We start from the raw sequence: 11,963 nt of genomic DNA, 5'->3' as shown, positions 1-11,963 counted from the left end.
GGGGTGTGAATAGCGTAGACAATTAATTAACCCGCCCTTTCTAAAAAAGAGTGCAAGGCAGCTCGCCAAGAAAGAATGCGATGCTGCAATTAGATGCCCCTGCATCCAAAGGGTTAAACAAAAAGTGCGTAAATAAGAGTGGTTACATAATGCCCTGATACGGCACGCATATGTAGAAAAGTAATAATAAAGGATGTGTTTGCTCATTGATTTCTTTACTGCAAAACAGTCCTCATATATTTCCGGTATCCAGACAGCACTTCACAAAATTACACTCCTTTGTAATCACCCCTGCGGTCCCGTAAACTCAGACTAATTGTTGTAAATTGAATGAGAAGTAAATGATATTGTTACTAAAACTGGCGTCTTCTCTTTGCACTGGCCTTAGGTTGTAATGCCAACCAAGATCTTGTGAAGAAACTGTGTGCAAGTTTTCAACGGGATAGCAGCTCGCAGAGACATTGGATTCCACGTCAATCAATCTGTAATTATCCGTATAAACGCCTTTGCGGCTTTACCACACATAAATACTAAAGGATGTACAGCTATAGCAAAATCGAAAACTCATGCTCCTCAATCAATTAAAGGGATTAATATATTTCAGCGAGGCGCACTGGTCCACAAGACAATTCTATGCTTTAGGAATTGGTTTAGTTATAATAGACACACTTGCAGTGATCAATGGATATTAATTTTTGCTTGTAAGTGCAAGTCATTTTTACATCACAATAAAACAGACTTTCGTGTAGAATTGTGGGTTCGTTGCCATTTTTTTGTCCTTAGAAATACAAAGCTCCTGTCATTTGTTGCTTCACCTCTCGATTTGTGAGCGCCCCATTGGCAGCCAGTGTTAGTCACTTTGTTATTTTTAGTGCAGCTACAGCGGAGACATCGACCTCCGCCATTTCAAAGTAGCGCAATCTCTCTCGCCACATAATGAAACAGATCTCGCATTTCTCTAGTGAGCATCTGACAGTCGGATTGGGAAAGTTTTCCTCCTGGAACTCAAACAGAAAGAGGCTTTGGAACCCGGTTACAGCCCCGAACGGCTGTATTTAATTCATGTTCAATAACATCAAACATTAATTGCTTATAAATGTTCTATTATCTTTTGCTGCATTCATTACACATTGAGTAAATAACGTTAACATCAGAAACAAGTGAACATCGAACTTTGACATTTATGTAATCGCTACTATTGACAAGAGTTTGTCAATCGAGAGCTTCCCTTGCATTTATAATTCAAGTTGTGTCCTGAAGCCCCATCAACAACAATGGGCATCAACCCTTGGGACTCAGGCAAAAGAAGAATAGTAACACTATTATTCCAAGAGAATTTAGCAACATGATTGAGCTGAATGCCTGAAGAACTGTAAAACAATTTAAGTGGCTCAGCAGTTGTTAAAACATCCAGTTCTAAAATACTGGTAAGTCCTAACTCGGCATAACTCCAATGAGTAGAATCACAATTAGTAACAAAATTACAGAACTTACAAAAACCGCCCAGGTCTAATTAAAGGAGCAAATAGGTTAACATCAGAAGCCACATTTTGAACTGGACCGATTATTGATAGCGCTATATAACTACCCAGCTGCATCCTGCGTTTCTTCTATTCGATTAACTTACTTAACGTATTTGATTCTACAATGTAAAGTGTCTTAAAATATTTAGACATAATCTTTATGACACCTGTTTCAAGAGCTTCCCAATTTAAAAAAAACAATGTTTGTGCCGGAGGTTCATGTAAATTACCGAGGACATAACTCCAAGTCGTGATTTGATATCTTTACGTTCATGCTGCTGCAGTTTAGAAAATCTATTAATGTACAAAGATGTTGCATTCATACGCAAACTTCCAACCATCCCTAAGAGCTGGCCATTTTGATCCCGCTCAGCCGGGAATCGGAGGAAAAATATAGAACCAGCATTGCGTTGGAGAAATTCGAATGTATTGAACTAAAAGTAATTCTTTGCCAGTTTGATATGCAGAAATAATTGTGTTCTGGCCTTAAACAGTCAATCGTAGACACACTCTGATCAGGAATATAGTTACAAAAATAGTTTTTTAAAGAGTCGGTTTGCGAATCTCAGACGGTTTCCTAACAGTTGCAAACTTAATAATATATTTATAATGAATGATTTCAGAAAAAAAATGAGCTTGTACTGTCTCGAACAAAGAGCATGATTGTGTTTTAATGAACAAGATACTACCGAGGGTGAACATTATATGTGGTGACACACCAGTTCCAGAAGCGCTGCAGTTGATGTACTGCAGTACTCCTAAATTCTCGGAAAGATATGAAATATTAAAAACTGGGATCGAGCACGTCACTTCCTGCTTTTAACCATTCAGGAAAAGTTTGCAAGATTCTGCTTCTGCTGTCGCATGAAAACTGGCAGCAGAGTTTAATGAGTTATATTTTATTATAACTTGCCATAACTACTCCTGGGCGATGGACAGTGAATACCAACAGCCGACCCGCTCCTTGATGTACCACGTTTTCAGCGGACTTGTTTCGTTTTGTCAAATAAAAAGTTTCTAATTATAAAAATGCCAAGCCCTTGACTTCAAAGAGAGAGAGAGTCAGACTGTGCGGAGATTGGTTTTGCGTGCCGGACTGCAAATGTCACGTTCCTTTGTTTTGGTGTGTGGTTTAGAGTTCCAGTCCAGCTCATATCAAAAACGTAATTCTCAGTCGACAGTCTCCCTTCTTTAACACACTCCCGCCACCCCAACCCCTAGCACAACCCGGGTGTTGACAGATATTTGGCCAAGATTGAGGCTCCATGTGTGTTCCCCCACATCCTTTAACATCAAGCTGATGTTGCTGGTGTCCGCGGCCGTGTCTCCTACGGCATTGATTCGCGTGTCCACTCCAAATAAAACAGCGGGGGTGCCTCATGTCACTGGGACGCTGCCCGATGGCTATTGATAACCGTGTTACCAATTTCTGATCTGAACAGTGGATTCAGACATACTTACCGAAATCCAGGCAAAAGCCATTATTTTGCATCTTTTGTTTTTGTTTTGTTTCGTGGCATGTTGCATTTTATAAACATCCACGGCCAAGTCTCGGCATGTGCCCCAAGTCACATACATAATTTCAATTGGGGGAAGAAAGCAAACGAGCTGCTACATCCTTTTGTGTGTGTGTGTGTTTGTTTCAACTCTCTCGTATAGCTTGAAATAGGAAAGTTTAACACCGGCTGTCGGCTGGTCCAGGATTCGGCTTGCAGAATCAGTCGGAGAGTGTTGACCAGTTGGGTCTCCGGGTCGAGGTAATCTCCAGTGTCCCTCCAACTCTTCACCCCGCACCCCAATGCCGCACCCCCCAATCCCCTCTTAGCCCGTCCTTGGATGCTTCAGGCGAAAAAACAAATCAAACCCCCCACCCCACACACAAACAGCCGCTTCCACCCACTACACCGCCACCCCACCCCCGCTTTCTCCATCTCGCTTCTCCCGAAACCTTTCGCCGGAAAATAACAAACATACGAAAAGGCACACATACAAAATAAATACAAATAAAGGAATCTGAACGAAAGGCGATGCAGCCTCTGTGCCTAGCTGTGCTTTAGGCAGCTCGTTTCGGGGCTGTATTGCCTCGCATTTCGAGAATGCTACTTGCATTTCAATGACCCCGGCTTGTTATGTATCTCGGTGTCTATGAAAGGGAATCATTATGCAAATAGTTTCAGTTACAATCGAAGGCTTCGATCTGAGGCAGCCCGCTAAAGGAAGTTGATGTCAGCTATCTCCGTATTAGTCAAGAGATAGCTGTCCAGTGATGCAGGGGTTTAAATTCTTGTTAATTAACAAAAAGGGGGAAAAACACAGAAAGCGGAGCTCGTATCCTGGCCTCTCCACTCAGCATAAAGCTTCATCACTATGATTTGATGGGTTCTAATGAGTATTTTTGTGTGAGGGAAGCAGGCTGAATGCAGTGAGGAAAAAGCCAAGCATTTGATGTCTAGTGCAGATGACACAGCTTACGCCTCCCACCCCCGCCCTCCACCCACCCCCAGGGTCCAAATCCATGGGTTTACCAACCAATAATGCAATAGCTAAAAGCGCGCGGCTCTACTTTACGGAGTTTTACCGCTTTAGCCTGGGCAAATATTGATACACTCCTGCCTTACGTCAGTGATACCTGGACCAGCCTCACATTAGTTCAAATCGGGACGAAAGAGACGGGTTTGATTGTCATAACCTGTAAACAGTCGGCCGTACGTTAGGGACTGCATCTGTGAAGAAAAATCAAATTTAACGTTTCGGCTCCGGGATCTGAGGAAGGGTCATCGGACCCAAAACGTTTACTCTGATTTTCTTCTTCACAGATGCTGCCAGACCTGCTGAGCTTTTCCAGCAACTTCTGTTTCTGTTCCTGATTTACAGCATCAGCAGTTCTTACAATTTTTTTTTGCTTATAGGTTAAAATTGCTCTTTTCTGACCCTTCTCTGAGAACCATGTTACAAAAGCAGCGGGGATTGGGCACAATGTATAAGGGCCGTGTATTTTAAGGACATCAGAGTTCTGATCATTTACGGTGATTTGATTTGCTTTTAACCTGGAAATGAAGGCTTAAGATCGGCTGTCTTTCTGGGAGTCAGCCCACGCTGGTTGTTGCTGGGAGGAGGTGGATGATGGTTTATTGATCCGCCTCCTTCTCTGAAATTCTATTTGCGCAGGTCCTCAGATCATTAATAGCCAAACGATGCCTTTCCTGGCGCTCATGGAAATGGTCAGTGTTTCCTCTGTTACCACATGACCGGGTTTGGTCTCAAAAACAACGTGAGAAAGGGACCATTTCTTTAATAAAAAAGTTGCAACTTCTGGATCCTGAAAAAGGAATCGCCGTGCGGCTATGAATCTTTGATTTTCTCCACCCTATGAAATAAAATTGTGGGTAAATTGCTACCATGCTTGCAAACACGCATGTCAGAAGAGATAGCGTTCATCCCACGAATAAACACGTGCAATTGTCAGTGAGGATATTGTCGCCCTCAAAGCTTCAGATTTTTGTGCACTTCCCAGTTTAGTATTACGTACTGAAGTGCTTACTTCATAACCTTACTGGTTGAGCAGTACATTTTCACTCGGCAATAACTGAGCGTTGTCCCCAGCGCGAACACCTAACTAATCAGGAGAATTCCTAAGACCTATTTTGTGTCCATTTTATTCATACGGATCATATTGAGCCCACAGCCCCGGTATACAATAGGCGCTTTGGTTAATTGGATTGGGACTACAAAACCACACCTTGCTCCATTTTCATTTCAAATGATAATCTTGAAATCTAGTTCACTTGGAATTTAAGACACAGCCATTGATTGAGGTTTTGCAGTGATCACGGTGGTTTGGAGAACAAATATCAGCGCTTTGCTCTCTTGACAATCTTAGCTGCAGCCTTGCTTAGTTGCAGCTTAGGGCAGGCCTATAAGCTGACCATCTGTCATTCAATTAACGTTTCGAGGCAGCTGATCTGTAACCAGGAGGGTCAGCGACCCCTGGACAAACCCAATGGTGCTAGAGAAAGGCGCTGAGGTTCAAATGTTAAACGCCTGGCACGTTTACAGAAGTTGGGCAGCCCAGGAAATTTGCCTATGTAAAGCTCGCATGGCCTACCCCGGTTTAGTTACACTATCTTATTCTTTTTGGGGGAAATCACCAGCACTTTTAGCAAACAATAGATCACAGGAGCTGGACCCACCCCGCTGTCAATGTCACGTTGAAAGTTAATTCAGCTCTTTTGCAGACGGGACTGGATTTGAGCAACACCCGCCGTCCTCTTCACCGGCCACCCATTCTTTTGTAAATTAGGCAAAAATTCATTGAAAGGAGGTTCTGGGCCGCTCGAACAGTTAAAAACAACTGGAAGACAGAAAGACAGAATCTTTGCCAATTAATGAAACTGACCTGAAATTGACTCATCGATTTGTCAGTAAGCGGCAGAATTTAGTACCACATCATTAGGATCACAGCCCCCTTCTACCTATGATTGAATCCTCGAAATTTCTCAGTCTGCAAACCCTAAACAGTCACACCCATCTACGAATCTGATCCATCACCTTGAATATCGGGAATGTTATCAAAATTAACAACTTGACGTGGTAAATTAAAGCTTAGACAGCCATCCTACACAAGCTTAACAGAAAGCAAACATTCACTAGTTCTCAAAATGTACCCTAGACCAGAGTAACATGGGACTAACGAGTTACCTAAAGCTTTCAGTTTAAATACAACGGCAAACGGAGCTTTCACTATGTTGATTTACCCACTATAAATGTTAAACGAGAGCCCTCATTGGAGAAGGTACGATTGGGCTGCTTTCTAAACACGTGTAATCTACTGCCAGGGTTTCATCTGCATCTACAGATTCGTAGGAACGTTGTCTTCGATCTCGATTTGTTCTGTAGCGCCCAGATTGGGCTGACAGAAATACTGCGGCTGGATAGCAGGATGCTGTTGCAAATAACGTAATTTCCACACCCGATCGATTGGCCTCGAATTTTACCCTTTTAATCATCATTTGCTTTTGGATTCCATGAAAGGGAATTCCCTTTTTAAGCATTATATGCTTCAAGTGCTGAGGTATATAACCATTAATATTCAGAAACATAAACGTTCAGATATTTGTCGGTTATTACTCTGCGCTTAATAGCTCCTGAAGATATTGAAAAATCAGCAGAAATTATTTCAGGTCACGTGAAGGGTCCCAGCTAGTTCCCTTGTCATAAAATCCATCCTGATTTAATCATTTTTCACATCCAATTCACAGCTTTGCTAGAATGGTAGTGTAGGTTCATTTTAAGCACTTTTGCATTTCAACTTGGAGCAGCTTCGCAGTACCGAGAACCTTTTCAGTTACTGGGGCACCCCGGATTGAATGCCTCTGATCACTTAGAGGATAGAAAACTCAGCACTTTAGAGTTACTTATGGCACAGTGGTAGTGCCCCTACCAGCCAGGAGGCTCTGGTTCAAGTCGGACCTGCTCCAGAAGTGTGTAATGACAACTCTGAACAGATTGATTAGAAAATATAAAACCAGCTCTTGTTGACATTGTTTCAAACATAAACGACAAAGCTCCATAGATCATACTTAGGTGCACGTTTATTGGAACAAACAAGAAACTAAAGAATAAATTCTAAACATTCTAGCAACAATTTCGACAGGAAGATGGTGCCCCAATTTTTAAAAGAACTTACAGTTCTTTATGAAGCAAAACAACCTTTTGGTTCAGAAAAAAAAGATACTTGAGAATGAGAAATCATGTGTAACCTTGAGAAACATTATCTCATTCTATTAGATAGGAAGAAACAAAAGAGTACAAGCTCCTTTTCAGAGGAGTCAAATGTTTCAGTTTTACCTGCAGTTGTTCTGCTCCCTCTCTCATTCTAAATCATTTGATCTAGCACAGGGACAGAAGCAAGATAATTTTACAGTTTGTCATTAATCTAAAAAAAATCAACAGTCCAATTCAATGTCACTAGTTTGAATGATCTGATAATTAAATTTATAAAGTACTGCACTGGTGCCTTTCCATATTATTTATACTGTTTTATTCAATTCAGTGGTAATTCCTTCTTCTAGGGCAACATTATTATCAGAAATATACTATTTTTAAAACTATTTCAATTAAAAATAATTGTACATTTAAAGCTCAACATATTAAAATTAGTGACACCTCCAGCGTAGCAATTTATAATTTCCCCAAATTGAAACATGACCCTGTTCGTTCATGGAGGTAACAGCTTTCACTAAATCCCATGGCTGACATTAAGCATACACTTACACCTTAGGTTTCAGAACAATGCTTTGTTTACTGTGATGGAAGAGTGGCATAACGTTGGACCTGGATTACAGATTTCTTGGAGGAAATGTCTGGTGCTATCCAAATCAGGTTTAGATGTTTTTATGTTTGAGCAGATGGGACTGTTAGCTCTCTGCTAGCATTGAGAATAGTGAAGTGTGAACTTTAACTCTATGCCTAGGAATTTTAAAAATTCTTTACACTGTTTGTAGATATATTTCAATGGGTACGAAGCAAATTATATGACCATATTTTTCCATTGTGTTTTAAATGAACACAAAACGAACACCTAATGAGCACTCTTTGCTTTACAAGGTGTTCAACCTAAATCATTATTCTGCATTTTTTTTCCCAGTGTTGCTAATTAATGGTAATGACACAGAAGTTGGAACTGATTTTGCTGTTATTCTACAATACAAAAGTATCCATACCTTTCATGGGGTTAATGGCCATATAAATGTTGCAACTAGAAATGAGAATTATCAAGACTTTACTGTAATTAAAAGAACAAAATAGAATATATGTTTTATTTTGAATGGATGAGTTCATCCTATTGTATCTATTTATTCTAAGTGTGGATGATGCTTTAGTATTCTCCACTGAACAATGAGACCTACTTTTTCCTTCCCCATGGAAGGTGCCATATTGAAATCTGTCAGCACAAAATTGAGACAGAAAGATTTGTGGTCTTAGTTTTTCAAAAAAAAGTGTAACTAACCACAGGGTTGGTTAAAATGTTTGTGACAAAAATGTCAAAGTCATTTAATTCAAAGGAAGTTTGTTGAAACTCCCAAAGACCTCATTGATTTCAGCACTGGTTCTTCTGATATCATGCAGACTGAAATGTAAAACAATTCCAATAAAATCAATATTTGAAAACAATTTTCACTACAAACTGGAAAAAAAATGTAATAAGCTACATACTATGCAAAAAAAGTGAAACTGCATTTTAATATGTATACTACTGTATAGAATAAGTATGTTATTACAGAACATTACCTATCATACATAATAACCACACCTTTAGCTGTTTACCTGTAATTCAAGGCCTGTTAGGTATAGTATATATGGTCTGTAAATTTTGTAAAATGGGAGCTAATACTGGAGAAATTAATATACAAATGTGTATATACACATCGCACATATATATCATTGCATAGAAATGAAGAGGGAATGTAAAAGTAACATATATCTTCATATACAAATTTAGTCCATTGCAAACCTAGCCTGATGATTCACAGTTTAACAACTTTCTGATGGAAGTAATTAGACTCAATAGCAGTACATACCTCAGACCTGTCTTTGGGCTTCTTTTATATTTTCAAACTTAATGATAATTTTTCATTTTGAGAATCTAGTAAAATGGCAAAGAATAAATAACTGGACGTACCGAAAGTGCATATACATGTTTTTTCTCAGGTTTCCATTTAAATGTGTGCACCAACATTCAAAGCTTTCAGAAATGATTTATCAAGTTTATTTTAGAGTGCATGTTATTGATAATGTGTGTTCATTCATACCAGCCTACAAATTTCACTGCAAAAATCAACAAGTTCAACATATACAATTACATTTACCTCTTCAGGCTTGACAGCAATAACTTATCTTCTCTGTTGCAACTGTGTTTGTGCAAACTTGTCTTGATATGTTATAATCCATTTCATTGCATTTAATATCTGGACGTATTTTGTTACAGGCTGTAGGCATTCTGGTTGTCACTGTCACACTACAATGAGAACCTGATCTGACTGAAGCTTTCAATGTTGTAGAAACTGATTTATTCATCGATTAATGGTGTAAAATAATTACTCAAAAGTGCACCAAATTCACATTGGCAGGTGGAACTTAAAATGTATGCATTCTTTTTGGATATGCAATTAATTTTCAATTCTGTGATGCATAAAGCAAAGTTTATTTTGAATGCAAAATTCTACATTTTTGCACTTAACTATACCACACTACACTAGTGGATATTTAGTACCTGATCCTATATTCCTTTTCATTGCTGTTCCTTCGTTATCACTGGGTCAAAAACACGGGACTTCCTTCGTAACCACACAGTGGGTGTACCTACATCTGCAGTGGTTCAAGAAGGCAGTTCAATACTACACTCTTAAGAGCAATCAGGCATGGACAATAAATGTTGTTCCAGCCTCCATGCCATGTGTGAATATACAAAAAAAAAGTGCAGTGGGCTTTATAGGTTTTTAATTTCAATAACATTATTTAAAGGAAATTGTGCAAACATATACAGGTAGTATTACTGATTATGGTGTGCAGAATTACCATGTTAATTGGAGTTTTGCCATTAAGGTACCTTTAAAACAATTAAAAGGATTATTAACAAGTTTGACATCGCTGATATATTTTAAAATAATGAGTATTTATGACATTGCTTGAAAATTGGGGCTCTTGGATAACTGATTCAATTTAACTGGAAAACTAAACTTGTTTTCACAGAATTGAAGGGAGAGTACAATTAATTAAGGAAGATATCAATTCAGCTCCTTTACACTGTCAAGATCAATAAATGTTTAAATCAAGTGTCTACAATTAAAAAGATAGAAAATTATCAAATTTTTATTGAAGTTAATGGTCATTTTGAAAAGGGGCTCAATTTCATGAGAGTTTCCAAATAAACTGACCCAATGTACAAAAAAGGTATTCAAAAGCAATTAACAGAATAGATTCTTACACTTACATTTTGTAATCATTATTTCAATCAATTTGGTAAAGTTACTTTCAATTGTGACCACCCATCAAATTCAATTGCTGTATAAATGAGCTGTTCAACTCATGTATATGATCATAAAAGTTTGGAATGGTAGAAGTTATATGATTACTTGAAAATCAATCATATCTTACATTAAGCATTATAAAGACCATTAGCAAATTGAAATCAGGTTTCAATTGAACAATCTATTCAACACATAAGATTTGTAAATGTCTACAAGAAAAAAATTAACGCTTTATTGCTGAATGAAATGAATCAGCAGTGCAAACCATATGATAAAAGTAAAGGACTTCAAAGAAAACTATGCTGAAGACATGGGCCCATATGTGCATAAGTCTAACATACATAGGATGCTATCAAGTGTAATGTTCTTTCTTGTGGCATAGCACTCTATTTTGTTGATTCTTTGAGTAGTGCTCTGAAATTTTCATCTACCAATTTCATACAGTGAATTATTTTACTATATTGGTTTATTTCCATGGGTTTTACAGATTTAACAAGTAAAAAGAAAGATTTTTAAAAAAAAGTCCTACCTTTGGGTAACTTATTTTCAAATGGACAATCGTCATTACAGTGCCGTCAATTTTTCATGGGTTTTCCTTATGATTTGCAAATCATGACTCATTCTCATTGTTGATTAGTCAAGAATCATTAAAATGATTTATGTCTGATTCTAAACCTTTGTATTTCTAGGCAAAAAGTGGGCACAATATGATGTCCTAAAGACTGAAAATTTATAATTTGCAAACTTGAAGCAAGATTTGAATGATTTAATTAAATTTGAATAAGCCTTAAACTTACATAATACAGATACAATTGACTCCTTTCTATAAAATGTGTTAATACAATATTTGATTTTGGAACTAGAAGATCAGTGATCACTAATGTCCCAATTGGACTGCACCATGCAATGCAGTATTAGGATTATGTGAATGGACAGTCATGTTACCTGATTACACCAGTCCTGATGAAATGATAGTAGTTCCATGGATATGTCATTAAGTTCATCAGTTAGCCTTTGCTCACAGGCCTCAATTTATCAGTGAAATTTATACTAAAGACTGCATCTAACACCTGTATGAATCTATCACAGTCAAGTGGCACACTGAAATATGTGTTATAAAAATGTTGACCTGATATCTAATTGATCTTAACATCTGTGACCGACATCTGTGACAAGCCTTTATTTTACCTAAACAAGCAAAACAGCTATATCTTATAGCCCTAGAAAGGCAGACATAGCTGTAAACAGCAACATTTTGAGCACAGAATCATATATTGTGGATTACATGGTTTAATGTTCCTGTCCATCTTAAACAGTCTTCAACCTACCATGCTTTATGCAATTGCAGATCCATTAGTGATTGAAAAGCATAATTCCCAATCATTTGTATCATTAAAATAACAAAGAAACA

The sequence above is a fragment of the Rhincodon typus genome, chromosome 33 (assembly GCF_021869965.1).
Source record: "Rhincodon typus isolate 14 chromosome 33, sRhiTyp1.1, whole genome shotgun sequence".
Lineage (NCBI taxonomy): Eukaryota > Metazoa > Chordata > Chondrichthyes > Orectolobiformes > Rhincodontidae > Rhincodon > Rhincodon typus.
This window is presented reverse-complemented; position numbering follows the sequence as displayed.